The sequence below is a fragment of the Triticum dicoccoides genome, chromosome 3A (assembly GCF_002162155.2).
Source record: "Triticum dicoccoides isolate Atlit2015 ecotype Zavitan chromosome 3A, WEW_v2.0, whole genome shotgun sequence".
Taxonomy (NCBI): Eukaryota; Viridiplantae; Streptophyta; class Magnoliopsida; order Poales; family Poaceae; genus Triticum; species Triticum dicoccoides.
The window spans coordinates 653,956,897-653,974,954 of NC_041384.1; the positions used below are offsets into that span (position 1 = coordinate 653,956,897).

Below are 18,058 nucleotides of genomic sequence, written 5' to 3' on the forward strand. Positions count from 1 at the left end.
CGGTACTATCGCTTTGAGATGCATGGTACTACCGCGCTAGGGCACGGTACTACCGCTCAGGTGCGGTACTTCCGCCGAGCGGTACTACCGCGATGAGGCACGGTACTACCGCGCCATCGAGTGAGCGTGGGGTTATGACTCGGGCAGGGGAGTTCCAACTCCCCATACCCATTCACTTGTCTCTCTCCCCACATCTCTCTCTCTTGCTCAAGAACGGCGCCGGAGGTCCTCACTGGATCTCCGTCTCCGGCCACTCTCCTCGGATTCCAAGGCCTGTCAAATTCCCACAAGCAACTCCCTCCCAACACATGCTACATGTGTGACGGGGACTGATACTACTTCTTCTCAATTCTTTTCTCTCAACAAAATTTCCTCCTATAAACTCCCATTTTGTTTCCCTCGAACTGCAAAACCCCCTTGTACACGCCGGGCTCCGGCGAGACGGCGACTGCTGGCCGACGTCGAGCGCGCGCTCCTCCTCGACTGCAAGGCGGCGCAGCTGACCTCAGCTTCCTCGCCGTGAAGGGTCGCAACCCACCTAGCGCGCGCGATGCCCTCTTCCTCCTCGTTCGTGTCGGCGGAGGCGGAGACGAGGAACTGGGCGGAGCTGCCGCTGGACGCGATCTCATCCATCCTCCACAAGCTCGGCCACGTCGACATCCTGATGGGGCCCGGCCAGGCGTGCCGCTCCTGGCGCGGCGCCGCCCGCGACGAGCCCGAGCTGTGGCGCCGCATCAACATGCTAGGCCACGCCGATCTCTCCCGCCAGCTCAACCTCCACGGGATGGCGCAGGCCGCCGTCCGCAGCGCGGGTAGGTGTGAGGCGTTCTGGTGCGAGCATGCCGGCGGCCACGGCTTCCTCCTCCACCTCGCCGACCAGTGAGACCCCCCTAACCATCAGGCTACATGTTCTGCTTCTGTTCCAATTGCTTGCAACTTATGTGTACCTTTGGGTTTCGTTTATTGGATAATTTTGACATTGCTTCAAACTTTGGGTTTCGTTTATTGGGTCTCGTATCACAACATTTAGCCACAACGGAAAGTATTATTTTGGTTTGGTTTGGCAAAGAATACAGTTGGGACTTAGCCTTTTAGGGCTTGTGGACATTTCCTGCTGAAACAGTCGTATCGAGAATGTTTTGAGTTATGTTAATTATTAAACAGAACGAACTCATCTGATTTCATACTCCTAGAGTGCAGAATTTATCCTAAATTTGCAACCTGCAATAACGATTTAGCTTCCCTGAAACTTCTCTCCAATATAGTGAATTCCCAGTAAACCCCTTTAAATTATGTATGTACCAATGTACTTTGATGCTACGCAATTATCTGAATTTATGAAATGTTCTATTCGGGCTATGCAAGTCTGTCAGAACTTACATTCTAGCTACCTATTTTTTATTCAGTGTGCTTATGTCTTTTTTATATTGTTTTTGTTGGGTATTGAGATCCAAGTGCTACATTTGCAGGGCACCATCTCTCAAGAGTCTTCACCTCGTTTCATGCTATACATTTAGTGATGAAGCACTTACGGAGGCGATAGTGAAATTCCATTTGCTTGAGGAGCTCGAGCTTGCATTGTGTTCAAATGTGGGTGGGAGTGGCGTGTTGGGGGTTGTTGGCAAAGCATGCCCACAACTGAAGAGCTTCAGACTGATTAAGGATGTGTTGTATGATTCTGAAGCTAGTGACTACGACAAGGATGATGAAGCCATGGGGATTGCAACCATGCGTGGGCTACGCTCTTTGCAGCTGTTTGGCAATGGCCTGACAAATAAAGGACTGACAGCTATCCTGGATAATTGCTGCCACCTGGAGTTCCTTGACATTCGTCACTGCTTTAACGTCTACATGGACAACACCCTGCGCACAAAGTGTGCTAGGATAAGCACACTTTGGCTCATCCTGCCAAAATTGGGTGATGTCGGCATGAGAGAGCAATTTATTCGCCCACAAGTATCTGACAGGGGATTTCCTAGAATAATATCTTCCTCATCCATGGATGCTCGGGGTGATCTTTCTGCCATTGAGAATCAGGTGCACAAGCTAATCGATGGTTTGAGAAGCGATTCCATAGAAGGTTGTTGTGAGGAGTTAGTTGCAAATAGTAAAGTGAGAAGGGTTAAAATGTAAATGTAGTTTGTATATACTGAGACAAAGAGGAATGAATCGGGAGATAAGGTTCTTCCAGAAATCCCTAGCTTCCCCCCTTAGCTTCCTGGCTAGAGAAGAGAAATCCACAAAATCCAACATCATGGTGTCAGAGCAGGTGCTGTAGCCGCTGCCGGCGACCAAGGGAATGGTGGCGCTCCTTGCTGTTGTCGAAGAGAGAAGAGGAGTGCTTCTGGTGGTGGACTGGAGCGAATAGAAGGAGCTGCGGCCAGGGTGTGAGGCGGTTCAGCGGGTTGGAGTTGAAGCTGGTGGCTGTGCGACCTGGGAGTGGTGCTCCTGCTTGTAGCCTTGTGCAGGCTGCTCGAAATCGGAAGCCTCAGCAAGGGTGTCGCCGGCAGAGAGAGCCAGCGCACGGATTGTGTACGCTTGGGGCAGCAGTTGGTGGAGAGCCACTGATTTGGAGGCGAGCAGAACTATAGGTGTGGAAGCAGGCTGGAGGTGCCAAGCAGAGGTGTAGGAGAGTGTTCCCTGGAGGTGGTTGCGTGGTGTTGCTGGGCAAGTTGTGTCCAGAAGGAGGCAGGAGCTGCTGTTGTCTTGCAACAGAGAAAGAAGCACCAAAGGTCACAAGTGTGCTTGGTCCTGAAGCAAGAGGATTTCTGGGCTACTGAAGACCAGGTCAGAGCAGCACATCAAGGAGAGGTTTGCAACGATGGGTGACAGGGATGCCGCTCCATCGGGAGTCACGGCAGGGGAGCTTGCAGCGGTGTTGCAAGCCATGGATGAGAAATACAGATTGTTGTTCGAGGCTATGAGCAAGCAAGGAGGGAGTTCAAAACCAGAAGCAGAGGTCAAGGAGGAGGTTCATCCATTGCAGATGCCCCTGGTGAAGTTAGATGGGTCTGAAACCTATGCAAGTTGGGCAGAGCACGCAGAGACAATTCTTGCCTCAAGAAGTCTAGAGGGCTATATACATGGGGCAATTGAAAAACCAGCTGACGAGAACTCCAAGGAAGGCCAGAAGTGGAAGATGACCAACGCATTGGTGAGAGCATGGCTGCTGAGTTCAGTCTCACCTCAAATTGCTAAGCAGGTGGAAAGGATTAAGGAGGCGTCAGAAATTTGGCGGCTACTGAAAGGTACATATTCTGGAGTCGGTAATGAGATGCTTGCTTGTAAAATTCAAAAGGAGCTACAGGGGTTGAGTCAGGGTGACAAATCAGTTGTGGATTATGTGTCCGAGTTGAAGAGATTGTGGAGTGAGATTGATTACTTTGATCTAATTGATATGGAGTGTGGCAAGTGTATTGAGAAATTTAACAAGTGGACGGAAAAGAGATGTGTGAGGGACTTCCTAAATGGACTTCATTCTAAGTATGAAAACGGGAGGGCTGCACTGTATGGTAGCGAAAAGCTTCCTACACTGGAGCAGGCAATATCAGCTATCATTAGTGAGGAAACCAGGTTGAAATTAGAGGCAGCCGGGTCAGTGATGCAAGGTATCATGCAGCGGCGATCAGCACTCTATGCAGCAGAGGGTGGAAATTATCAAAGGTCGGGATCAAATACAACTGAGAAGAAATGCTTTGAGTGCGGTCAGCCAGGACATTTGAAGTTTTCATGCCCTGAGTTAATGGGAGGCGGCAGAGGAAGAGGGCAGGACTGGCGTGGAAGAGGTTGTGGCCGTGGGCTTGAAGGACGAGGCTACCGTGGGCGAGGTACACGCCCTGCTGCTAAAGCAAACACGTCGGTGATCACTGAAAATACCACCCAAACTATGAGCGTTGAGATGACTGCTGAGGATTGGGAGAAGTGGTGTCAATTCAAGGGGCTTTCTCTAGGTGACAAGCCAACTGTTGAAGCGCCTACCTCTGCTGCCTTAGCAAATTTTGGTGGTAACAACTCTCACACTGTGATAGATAAGTCCATTGATGCACCATGGTTATTAGATTCAGGTGCATCTAGACATATGGCTGGTTCCTACAGAAATTTTATTGACTATACTCCTGATTTAAATAAGCAAACCGTTAAATTAGCTGATGGCTCCTCCCAAACCATTATGGGATCAGGGACAATTATGTGTAGCACTGATATGTCTTTGTCATCTGTTTTGCATGTTCCCTCGTTCCCAATAAATCTGCTATCCATCAGTTGCATCACAAATGAACTTAATTGTGTTGCTATCTTCTTTCCATCATGGTGCTTGTTTCAGGAACTTGAGACTGGAAGAAGACTTGGGACGGGGATCATGCATGATGGACTGTATTATCTGGATAATAATGTGCCACCTGTGGTTGCAGCTGTTGTGTCCCTTTCACCACTTGACGAATTCCTTCTTCACCACCGCAGGCTAGGACATATGTCTTTTGTCACCCTTGGTAGGCTTTATCCTGCTCTTTATAGTAAAGTTAACCAGGGGAGTCTAGTATGTGATGCTTGTCAATATGGTAAACAAACACGTAGCTCCTATACATCGTCTGATAATAGAAGTGACACGCCACTTCAAGTTATACATTCTGATGTGTGGGGTCCTAGTGGAGTTCCATCTTTAAATGGATATCGCTCGTTTGTTACCTTTATTGACTGTTGTACTAGAGTGACTTGGGTTTATGTGTTGAAGAACAAGAACGATGTGTTTGAATGCTTTGTTGATTTTCATAATATGATCAGAACGCAATATAATGCTTGTGTGAAAACATTTTGCACTGATAATGGCACGGAGTATGTGAACAAGGAATTTGATGAGTACTTATCCAGTTTTGGGATTATTCATCACACAACTTGTCCAGGTACTTCAGAGCAGAATGGTTTGGCAGAAAGGAAGAATAGACATCTTCTGGAAATCACTCGTTGCATAATGATATCTATGAATGTTCCTAAGTTTTTGTGGGGTGAAGCTGTAATGACAGCTGCTTACTTGATGAATAGAATGCCATCCAGGGTACTTGGTTATAAAACACCGTTAGAGTGTCTAACGGGTGAAACAAAATATGTGGTTCCACCTAAGGTCTTTGGGTGTGTTTGTTTTGTGAAGGATTATAGACCATCTGTTGGCAAGCTAGATCCAAAGGCGTTAAAGTGTGTATTCGTGGGGTACTCTGGTAAGCAGAAGGGATATAAATGTTGGTGTCCATCTGAAAGGAGAATGTTTGTGAGTATGGATGTGGTATTTAGAGAGCAGGAACCATTCTATGGTGAACCGACGGATTTAACTGATGTCTTCCCTGATTTGTTTGCTAATGAAAATGAAAATTTAGATGCAGATTGTGAGACAGGGGGAGATAAGAAAGAGGAAGATGATGCAACATCAAGAAAGATGATAATTGGGGTAATTCCAGTGGAAACAAAGCAAGAACGAAGACATGAGCAGCAGTATGATACATCAAGTGAAGCATTCCGGTGGCCAAAACCAAATGAGGAAAGGGAGATTTAGGTGTATACACGAAGACGTCGTATTGAGGAGGAAAGGATGCAAGTGTTGGAACCTGAGCCTGAGGCTTATGGGCAACATGGTGAGCAAGAGAAGGAGGCTGACCAACAAGATAATACTCAAGTTCAAACTAGTGATACTGGACCTTCCTTGGACAGTGGTAACATCTCTTCTCAATATGACGACCTTGATGTCCCAATAGCTTATAGAAAGCAACCACGAGCTAGTGCCAAAAAATTGCCCTCTAAATTGGATCCTTATAATGTCTCCAACTATGTCTCTTATGACATTGTTGGTCCTTCTTACAAGTCCTTTATTGCAGCGCTGGATTCTGCAGAACCCTTACCACGGGACTGGCAGGAGGCAAAATTAAACCCAAAATGGAGGGCAGCAATGCTTGAGGAGATGTCTTCTCTTGACAAGAATAATACATGGGTAATTACTCCAGTTCCTTGTAACAATAAAGTGGTAGGTTGCAAATGGGTGTTTATCATAAAACATACACCCGAAGGGAAAGTAGATAGATATAAGGCGAGACTTGTGGCGAAAGGTTATAGCCAGACATATGGGGTGGACTATGATGAAACCTTCGCCCCAGTTGCAAAGATGAACACCATCAGAGCTTTAATCTCGGTGGCAGCAAATAACAAGTGGAAGTTGTTTCAGCTAGATGTGAAGAATGCATTTCTTCATGGAGATTTGAAAGAAGAAGTTTATATGGAGATTCCACCAGGGTTCAGTGGGCCTGAGACAATGGGTAAAGTGTGTATATTGAAGAAATCACTTTATGGACTTAAACAGTCACCAAGGGCTTGGTTTGGGAGATTTCGCAAGGAAGTCTGCACTTTGGGTTTTCGACAAAGCAATGCTGACCATACCCTTTTCTTTAAGCACCATGAAAATAAAAATGTCGTATTGGTCGTATATGTTGATGACATTGTGATCACAGGGAATGATGATGTGGAGATAAAGAATTTGAAGAAAATGTTGGCGAAGTCATTTGAAGTCAAAGACCTTGGCTTCCTCCACTTCTTCCTGGGAATAGAAGTAGCTTATGGAGCTCAAGGTATCTATCTCTCTCAAAGGAAATATGTGCTTGATCTTCTCGCTGAAACTAGGATGCTTGAAAGTAAACCAGCTGCCACACCAATTGAGCCAAACCTTCGTATTACAGCCAATTCAGGAGAACCTATTGATAGGGGGAGATACCAGAGACTTGTGGGACGTTTAATCTATCTATCCCATACTAGACCAGACATTGCATATGCTGTAAGCCTCGTGAGTAAATATATGGATGATCCTCGATCAGGTCATCTAGATGCAGTAAATAGAATTCTGCGGTATCTCAAAGGTTGTCCCGGAAAAGGAATTCTCCTTTCCAACCATGGGCATCTAGAAGTTGAGGGATACACAGACGCTGATTGGGCTGGGTGCTTGGATGACAGGAGATCCACTTCAGGTTATTGCATCTTCTTGGGAGGAAATTTAGTCAGTTGGAGGAGTAAGAAGCAAAGTGTTGTCGCCAGATCCACGGCAGAAGCAGAGCTGCGATCCATGGCTTCAGGGCTATGTGAGTTGTTATGGCTTCGATTATTATTAACTGAACTTCGGTTGTTTAAAGGAGGACCACTCAGGCTCCATTGTGATAATCAAGCCGCAATCAACATTGTCAACAATCCGGTTCAACATGATAGAACAAAACATATCAAAATTGATAGACATTTTATTAAGGAGAAACTTGATGAGGGAGTACTTCAAGTAGGTTTTGTTAAAACTGGAGACCAACTTGCGGATGTATTAACAAAGGGCGTGAGTGTTGTATCCTTCTTTAAGTTGTGTGGCAAGATGGGGCTCTTAGACATTTTCACCCCATCTTGAGGGGGAGTGTTGTGAGGAGTTAGTTGCAAATAGTAAAGTGAGAAGGGTTAAAATGTAAATGTAGTTTGTATATACTGAGACAAAGAGGAATGAATCGGGAGATAAGGTTCTTCCAGAAATCCCTAGCTTCCCCCCTTAGCTTCCTGGCTAGAGAAGAGAAATCCACAAAATCCAACAACAAAGGTCAAAGATCAGCGACATCAGAGATTCGCCTTCTAGCTAAGCACAACATGGAGAACAGGATTGTCATTGCAGATTGTGGGGCTATAAACTTGCTGGTTGGTCTTCTTCATTCACCAGATGCCAAGATCCAAGAAAATGCAGTGACATCCCTCCTCAATCTGTCCATCAGTGATAACAATAAGATTGCCATCGTGAATGCATATGCTATTGATCCTCTCATCCATGTCCTGGAAACAGGGAACCCTGAAGCTAAAGAGAATTCAGCAGCTACTTTGTCCAGTCTCTCGGTTATTAAAGAACACAAAGTGAGGGTTGGACGATCTGGTGCCGTCAAGCCTCTCGTGGACTTGCTGGTAAGTGGGACCCCGCAAGGAAAGAGAGATGCAGCTATTGCATTGTTTTATTTATCCATACTTGATGAGAACAAGGGTCGCATTGTGCAAGCTGATGCGGTGAAGCAACTAGTTGAGCTTATGGATCCTGCTCTTGGAATGATCGACATAGCGGTAGCTGTCTTGGCAAATCTTGCTACGATACCAGAAGGGAGAACTGCGATTGGGCAGGCGCGAGGTATTCAGCTCTTGTTGAAGTTGTCGAACTGGGTTCAGCGAGAGGGAAGGAAAATGTTGTTGCAGCATTGCTTCAGCTATGCAAAAACAGTAACAGAAGTTGCAGCATAGTTCTTCGAGAGGGTGTTTTGCCCCCTTTAGTCACACTGTCATGGTCAGGAACACCACAAGCAAGAGAGAAGGTTTTCCACTTCCGATAACAAAATTTACAGCTAGAAGAAATGTAGTTGCAAAATCATTTCGCTAAGAATTTGAATTTGCTGCAGGCACAGGCTCTTCTCAGCTACTTCCACAGCCAGAGACGTGGGAACTCAGGAAGGGGATGATAATGATAGTCTTACGATATGCATCAATCATTTCCCCGGACTTCTCAAATAGCAGGTATTGTTGTTGACTGGCGTTGTGTAATGTTTTATAGTCAGATTGAGATTGTGCACATCATGGCATGCTACTTGTTGGGTGTGGGTGTTTGTTCTCGTCATTGTTGTTGAGATGGTATATTTATCGATTTTATATATTTTTTACAACCTGCTCATTGGTATCTGTTTCGCCAAGATTTTGTGCTGTCAACTGATCCAAACTGTGATGTTTCCTTCTCTGTTTAGAGATGGATACTAGCTTTGCCTGATCCTGTGATTGTAGGCTAGCAGTGTTCCATTGGTGCTCACTGATGATAGAACATAAATTGTTGCTAGCTCTAGGGGCGAACCTAGCCCAACTCTACAAGGTGGATTTTGTAATGCATTCATAGTTAGCAAATTGGCACTATGCAGTTCAGTAGTTTACCACATTCTGCAAAATCAGATTTGCTTTGTGATTGCGCCAACTGTTTTTTTCCCAAGAGGAAAGGAAAAGAAGTGATAGCATCTATAGTATTCATCTATATCTATATCAATATAAAAAAATCCAAATGGGCAGATCCAAACCATCTTGACCGTCAAATCATGTTATCTAGCGGTTCAAATTGCTCTAATGTTGAGCATCAAACACGTTTAACGCTTTAATTACCCACCACTGCCATTGGTTATAAACATGTTTTGACTCAACACTATCCCTTGAAATCTATCATGTAATTAATATCCTACCATTCCCACAAAAAAGTAATTGATATCTTACTAAATACCAACGTGTAACAGATATATCTTATCTAATATAACGTGCAACTAATATCCTACCTAATATAAACGTGTATTGCATGTACATTATTACTAGTATAGAATAAGGATAAAAATTAAGACAATAAACTGCGAATTCTTTCTTTCTGCTCCATCGACGACGGGAAGGTTTGGCACCTCTATGTCACCTTATGTTTCTCGTGTCGCTGGTATATATTATCTGATTCAGGGGAGAGACCGACGGATACAGCCATGTGTTGTTGGGCTCGGCTGGCTGCAAGAGTGACGAACCAAGGAAACAATGTGCCATGTGTTGTATATTATGAGGATTTTGATTGGCAGTATCCAGTGGTGCTGTAAGTTTCTTTGGGGAAAATGTACAGTTTGCCATATATGCGGAAACGACAAATTTGGAGCAATGTGGCTTACATATAGCACATGTATTTTTCGGAAAGCACTTGGAAATATGGAAGAGCGCCAGGAAAGAAGAACGATCAATAACTCACTAAGATGGATAGTAAAGTAGGGTAGTAAGATCTCACGTGCGTGCATGATACTATGTGTTTAAGTCGCCGGCAATGAATGGCACGCCAACTGTTATGACCGGCATAGGGGCTTAGCCCAGTGGGTTATGGCCCAAGTATCTTAATTAGGGGCTTAATCCAATTATCTTATCGTATTAGGATCGTTTGCTTAGGAGTCAAGTAAACCTCTCTATATAAGAAGAGAAGATGTATCAATCTAATCAAGAAAGAAGCAATCAATATTTGCTCGGCTTCCCTTAAGGAGCCAGGAGACCTAAACCCTATCTGCCTCCTGCTTTCGCCGCCGCTGCTCCCGTCGCAAGGACGGCGCCACGCTACCGGCTGCCGCGCACCAGTCCTCACCCTTCCCCCTCCTTCTCGTACAACCTACGTCCTAGATCCGGTAGGGCCCTAGCTCCTACCAATTTGGTATCAGAGCCAGGATGCGCCGGCCTGCACCGGGCTGCCACTGCTGTCGTTTCAGGCGGGGCACCCCGGCGGGTCCACTCCGGCCGCGGCCCCTCTGTGGTATCTGCAGCCGCAGTCCCCCGCGGCCACCAACGCGACCGCCCACCCTCCGCCGCCGCCGACGCTGCAACCACCGGCGTCGGCCTGCACCGGGCTATCGCTGCTGCCGTTCCAGGCAGGGCACCCCGGCGGGTCCACTCTGGCCGCGGCCCCTCTGTGGTATCTGCAGCCGCCGTCCCTCGCGGCCACCGACACGACCGCCCACCCTCCGCCGCCGACGCTACAACCACCGGCGCCACCCCTGCCCAACTCAGGGGCGCCCTCGCCGGCGGGACTGCCGATCCATCAGGTCCGGTTTCCGCCCTCTCCATCGCCACTACCAGCGTGGGCGGCGGGGTCGTCGCCATTGCCGGTCTACACTACGGCTCCGGAGCAGCCGACCTCGTTTACACAGTTCGGCGGGCCGTCCGGCTCCGCGGATCCCTACCCGGAGTCCCCCGACCAGGCACCACCCGCCTCGCTACTCCGCACCTCCGAGCCAGCTCGACACGGCGCTCCAACCCAGACACCACCGCGGTTCGCCAAGATCGACTTCGCCACCTATGATGGCACGGAGGACCCTCTCAACTGGCTCAACCAGTGCGACCAATTCTTTCGCGGGCAGCGCACCCTCGCCTCGGAGCGCACCTGGCTCGCCTCTTACCACCTCCGCGGCGCGGCACAGACCTGGTACTACGCCCTCGAGCAGGACGAGGGCGGCATGCCCCCTTGGGAGCGCTTCCGCGAGCTCTACCTCCTTCGTTTCGGGCCCCCGATCCGCGGGAGCCGCCTGGCGGAGTTAGGCCGCCTTCCCTTCACCTCCACGGTTCAGGACTTCACCGATCGTTTTCAGGCCCTGGCATGCCATGCGTCGGGCGTGACGGCGCAGCAGCGGGCCGACCTCTTTGTCGGTGGACTTCCGGATCACATCCGCGTGGACGTGGAGCTTCGGGGACCCCAGGATATCCAGACGGCCATGTACTACGCCCGCGCGTTCGAGCGCCGCGCGGTGGCCGTCCAGCAGGAGTCACCGTCCCGGGCCACTGGGTCGCTACCCTGGCTAGATCCCGCTCAGGGTCGGCCTACTCAGGCTTCCGCGGCACCCCTCGCCTTGACCGCGGCGCGCCCGTTCCGCCGGCTCACCTCGGCCGAGCTACTCGAGCGTCGCCGCCAAGGGTTGTGCTTCAACTGCGACGAGCCCTACACGCCCGGCCACGCTTGCCCGCGACTCTTCTACCTGGAGGTTGCAGACTACATTCCGGAGGACGCCGTTGCCACCGACCTTGCTGCCCCAGCTGTCGCGAAGGTGTTTGACGCTGGTTGATCACCTCGAGGAGTTCAGCAAGCGCTTCCCCACCTTACAGCTCGAGGACGAGCTGTTTGTGCGGGCGGGGAGAAGTGTTATGACCGGCATAGGGGCTTAGCCCAGTGGGTTATGGCCCAAGTATCTTAATTAGGGGCTTAGCCCAATTATCTTATCGTATTAGGATCGTTTGCTTAGGAGTCAAGTAAACCTCTCTATATAAGGAGAGGAGATGTATCAATCTAATCAAGCAAGAAGCAATCAATATTTGCTCGGCTTCCCTTAGGGAGCCAGGAGACCTAAACCCTAGCCGCCTCCTACTTTCGCCGCCGCTGCTCCCGTCGCAAGGACGGCGCCACGCTGCCGGCCGCCGCGCACCAGCCCTCGCCCTTCCCCCTCCTTCCCGTACAACCTACGCCCTAGATCCGGTAGGGCCCTAGCTCCTACCACCAACCCTCGGCTGATGTTGGTTGCGTTACCTCCTCCTCATGTATATATAGATGGCAGCACAAGCGCCATCGTTCATTCAGGTAACACTCGCCAAACTTTGACACCATGTACAACTCCTTGCATTGGCATAACCGCATAAGCTTGTGTAGGTCGATAGCAAAAGCAAAAATGAATGAGAAACACATAGAACTACGAGGCGTCGGGAAAAAATGACGCCCCTACAGGAGGCGACTTCGTGGAGCTAGAGCACCGTGAACCACGGGAGGTCTTGAACTGGCTCTGCCCGCTTGTTCTCTTTGCGGCCTTCGCCGCGATGTAAAATCTCTTTCCCTATCTAATAAAAGATCGGCTTCGGCCTTTCTTCTAAGCTATGTCAGCAGCCAGAGACGTGGGAACTCAAGGAGATGCTTACGATGATCTTACCATGCACATCATGCATTTCCCCGGACTTGTCAAATGGGGGTCGTTGTTGCTGACTGACGTTGTGCAGTGTTTATCGTCAGATTGAGATTGTGCTCAGCATGTCATGCTACTTGCTGGGTGTGGGTGTTTGTTGTCATCATTGTTGTTGAGATGGCCAATTTATCGTTTTATATTTCTTGTACAGCTTGTTCATAGGCATCAGTTTCGCCGAGATTTTGTGTTGTTAATTGACCCAAACTGTGACGTATTATTGCCTGCATGTTTTCGCTTCCCTGTTTGAAATGGGTACTAGCTGTCTGATGTGCCTGCTCCTGTGATGGCCTTGGAGCGTTGCGTTGATGCTCACTGTACGATAGGATAGAAACCAGTGTTGTTGCTAGCTCTAGAGTGAACCTGGCCCAACACCGCTAGGTGGGTTTTGACAGTTAGCAAATTGGCACTATGCAGTTCAGTTGTTTGCCACGTTCTGCAAAATGAAATTCAATCAGGCATCCTTGGTTCAATCAGGCATGGACAACACTCGTCATACTTTTGACGCCATGTAAAATTCTCTAGATTGGCATGAGTGTGTGTAGGTCGATACCGAAAACAAAAGTGAACGAGAAACACATAGGACTTTGAGGCGTCCGGAAAAAATCACGTGCTTACAAGCGACTTCACGAAGCGACATGGCTCAGAACCTCACGAAAGTCCGTAAGAAGACATACTATGTGTGATTACCCATCTGCATGTCGTCAGGATGCAGCGACTTAGCAAGCAAGTTGGGGTCGAGCGGTACACTAATTGTGGTTATGTACTCTATACGAGATCAGATGGAGGCTCTGAAGTTGCTGTTGCTTCATTTTGATTTGTAGAAATCAGAACTGAAAAGTTTGCTCGATACAACAAATGCTACCTTACCTATTTCCATATTAGCTTCTTCCTCAGCATAATAAGTAAATAAATATGATGCTTGTTTCTGTTTTTTCTTAAATATTATTAGTTCAGCAAGCCACGGGTATATGTACAGAAATCAACAAAGATACAACAAATCCTGTACTGGCACTCGCACTTGCCCATTGGCAGGCGCCACCTCCATAGCCCTTCAAGGCATTCAGCACCTGAAGCCAAACAAACCCCAAGATCCTTCAGAAGATCTCAATCTGCACGCTGGGGTAGTCTTCTGGCGGAAAAAGTCCAAGGCTCATTCCCTGCCTCTTCTTATATCAAGCTCAAACTCAGCCGAGTGTCCAAAGACATGATCATGCACCGTCAGCCTCGGTTCTATGGACATCCGCCTCAGAGCCACCGCATTGTCAAGGATGCACAATATCACCTCAAGCTGACCTCTTAGACCGATAAACCCTGAAACCTCGAACTGCTCGAGATGGCGATGGGCGCATGACTGAAAATGCCCACAAGCTTCAGGCTCATTAGAAAACCTTACCGACACATGTGGAAGCACCTGAAAATTTAAGGGTTGCCGAAAGTTAGATAACGACACAAGCAGCATTGGAGACTGAAACTTAGAGTTATCCTTTATTTAAATTAAATTTAACGTTCCAAATCACAGTTCCATGTACATTACAAAAAAAAATCACAGTTCCATGTAGTCAACTCTAGTATAAGCAGTTACAGTGCAGTGCAAACTACAGCGAACCAGATGCAACAAGCACTAAGCAGACAGCGTTTGTCTCAAAAGATAAACAGGAGACATGCATTTGAGGAAGAGGGATGCTTACATTTAGCTCGAGCCTTTGCAGAAGAGGGGCCATCTGTAGAAGACTCACTAAACCAAGAATCCCATTTCTAGCTCTCGAGTTCCCGAGAATGCTTAGTCACCTCCAATTTTATCAGATGGGTGAACTTCATTAGGCACTTTGAATATATTTTTTATGGTGGTACTACAAAGACAAACAAAAACACGGCAAATCTAGCTGAGTAGCTAGTTTCACAGGCACAGGTATGATAAATTGATGATGCATCATGGGGTAATTCACTTCAATAAATGGGTAAGCTGAATATATGATATTATGACATAATATACAAAAATATTGATCACTCCTATGAGGGGGGCGCGCATACAAGGTTATACCAGTTGTTGGTTCACAAAGCCTTCCCTAAGAAAAACTATAGGAAATATAAAGAAAGATCTTGCCCTTTGCACTTGGGTCCTTTTGTCAATGCTCAGGTTTCACTTTTGCATCTCCATTAGGCAAAGCACTTTGGGACTGAGCCGACCTCTTTGACTCCTGAATAAAAATGAGTCAATAAGAAACTAAAGCAGAAAAACACAAATGAATGATTAAAGAATTATTTTACGCTCATTTAACAGTCCAATCTTAAGCTAAAAATCTGCAGGACGAAACCGTAGTTGTGTAGATCTACAAAGAATGCGTCACCAACACAAAAGTAAATTCTGACCTACCTAAATTAATTCCTGACACCAAGATTAGCTTAAGTAGCAGGTTCCAATAGAACATACATATATAAAGGTCTTGCTCTCACAACTTCCGGAAGGGGGTGAAAGATGCATTGAGCATTGTGATAACTAAAACATGAAGCTGCATATGATTGGTCCACTGGAAGATGAGCGTTAAACAAAATTTTCAGTAAAGATACACATGTGAAGGCAGTGGCGGAGCTTAGTGAGGGCAAAACAAGGCCGTGGCCCGCCCGGCTCCAGAGAAAAATAATTATTTTATACATGTGATAGCCCAATCCAGAGCTGGCTGAAGAAGTGCGCGTCTCCTTCGCATCCATCCAGCTCCTTCGCATCTATCCAGAGACAGGCAACCAACACAACAAATTCCCTTTCTTTCTCGCAGTTTTACTGTACAACATCATCACTACACCAGTTTCCCTATATTGTCATAGGCTGTATCGCTGTATAGCATCCTGAAATTCCAGTGACTAATAGCTACTTAATTGTATGGTTTAGAATAAAAAAAATATTTGGCCCGCCCAACTTATTTGTTGTAGCTCCGCCACTGTGTGAAGGAACAGCCAATCCTAAGAATGCAAGCGTATTTCCACTTACAGCAGCAGAGGTAGCACGTATCTGTGTGTACGCTTCAACGTCATCTGGAAAAGTTTCTTCCAGCTCCTGACGAAAAGTTTCTTCCAGCATGTTGGCAATATTGTCAAGAAGATGCTTCCTCAGGCTCTGAGACAAACATGTTGACAATATTATTTCATCATTGTAATCGAGAGCGAGCTCCTCTTGAGTCCTGAAGTTCGGATAAAAGACAAAGCAGCTCCTCTTGAAGTTTGTTGGTATTTGTTTCATCGAGATTTTGTTCTGTCCATGTTGTTAACTGGCCCAAACTATGATGTATTGCCTGCATGCTTTCCCTTTCTCTGTTGTCAGATGAATGGATACTAGCCGTCTGATGTGCCTGGTCCTGTGATTGTAGGCTACCAGAGTTGCATTGGTCCTCACTGACGATGGAATAGAAATCAGTTGTTGCTAGCTCCAGAAGCGAACCTAGCCCAAATCTACAAGGTGGATTTTGTGATGCGTTGACAGTTAGCAAACTGACACTATGCAGTTCAACAGTTCACCACCTTCTGCAAACTGAAATTTGCTACAAGGATGTTCCTTCTTTGCGATTGCGCCAACTGTTCTTTTCTAAGATAAAGAAGAAAAAAAAGTGATATGTTTCTCGTGTGGCTGGTCTATATCATCTGGTTCAGGACAAAGTCTTTTAGGATGCAGCCATGTGTTGTTATTCGGTTGGCTGCAAGAGTGATGCACCCAGGAATTCTGCTATATTAGGAGGATTTTGATTGGCGGTATCAAAATGGGTGTCTTAAGTTTCATTGAAAAAATGCACAGTTTGCCATCTAGTATTCGGAAACAACAAAATGGTACCTGCAAAAAAATTGGAGCAATGTAATTTAGTTTATATTAGCACATATTTTTGGGAAAGCACTTGGAAAACATGGAAGAGGATCAGGAAAGAAGATCAATCAACAACTCCCTCAAGATGAACAATAAAGTAGTAAGATATCTCACATTCGTGCAAGATATGCGTTTAAGTCGCCAGTAATTAATGGGACACCAACCCTTAGCTGATGTTCGTAGGGCTCCCTCCTGCATATATATAGATGGCAGCACAAGCACCATCTATCGTTCACACACAAACAACACTCGTCAAACTTTGACGCCATGTACAATTCTCTAGAGTGGCATTAGTCATGTGTAGGTCAACACCGAAAACAAAAATGAATGAGAAACACATAGGACTGCGAGGTGTCAGGAAAAAAAGCATATCCAGCAAGTTGAGGGCTAGGGGCACACTAATCTGTTATGGTCCTAATAGCAACAGCAACAGGGATCTTTCGAATCTCTCTCACTCAAGTGGTTGGATTCAATTCAACAATCCAATTACAGAGAGAAGTGGGACAGAAGGGGAAGAGAGACGCCCTTATCAGGGTTCTTCGTCCGCACGAAAAATGATTCGCCAGATACCTGCCAGCAGTGTACCTCCAACTCTAACGACCCAAGATCAGGGTGGAGACGCGGGAAAGGAGATGGCGCCAGGCACGGGAGTTAAACGAGATGGAGGGCCAAGGAACGCGACGAGGACCCAAACCCAAAGGGAATGCACAAGTGACTGAAGAAAGTGCAAGAGGGAGGTGGCGTGTTTGGTTAGGCAGTTCTCTCTCTCTCTCAATCCCTCAAAAAGAAATCCTCTCTCTCCCTCTCTCCTCTCGATCCCAATTTTCGAACCCTGTATCCCATGTACCTCAAATTCCATCTGAGAAAGTGATTTGTAATCCCTACCTAGTTCGGGACATCACAATACCAAAGTCATCCCCACTAGCCACTACTAATACTACACTCGACCAAGACACATACAAACACACCCCACTGCTAACGTAGGACCCAGTCGTCTTTGGAGTACTTCGTGGGCGGGGCTGGGGGTCGAGCTGACTTGCGGGTACCACCAGCCAGGTTACTAATAGTAGCTTTAGTCTGAATGTTGCTCTGCACTTTTGCTGGTTCAGTTTCGACAGTAGTAGCTTCAGTCTGAATATTGTCCTGCAGTTGCGCTGGTTCAGTTTCGACAGTTTGCTTCAGCTTAGGCTGATCTGCTTCTGCATGTTTGACCGTGGCATGAGCTTGGCGCTTCTCCGAATGACGCTGCATTGAGGGCGTGACATATTCGTTGTCATGCACTCAGCTAGTTGGAAAAACGATTCCAGGGAGGAGCTAAAGGAGATAAGAAGTAAACAATTCCAAGTTGTTGTTACTAGAAAAGTGGGCAAGAATTAAATGTGTGGTTAACGAAAGTGTACTCGTAAGCTCTGAGATTGATGTTGCTTCATTTAGTCTGTAAGCTCAGGTTGATGTTGCTTCATTTAGTCTGTAGGAATCAGAATTGAGAAGTTTGCTCCATCTACCCTTATTTCCTTCTGAGTGAGGGGCGGGTGTACCAAGCTTCTCTTATAACATCATTAGATTAGCAAGCCCCCATCGTACACAAATAAACAAAGATGCAACAAATGTTGTACCGGAACTCGCACTTGCCTATTGACAGGCGCCGCTTCCATAGCTCTTCAGGCATTCGGCACCCGAAGCA

General features: G+C 47.0%; 1 pseudogene; it reads left to right on the plus strand.

Moving 5' to 3' along the window:
* Positions 1–550: 550 nt before the first annotated feature.
* LOC119272771 lies at positions 551–8,495 on the plus strand (annotated as a pseudogene).
* The last annotated feature ends 9,563 nt before the right edge of the window (positions 8,496–18,058 follow it).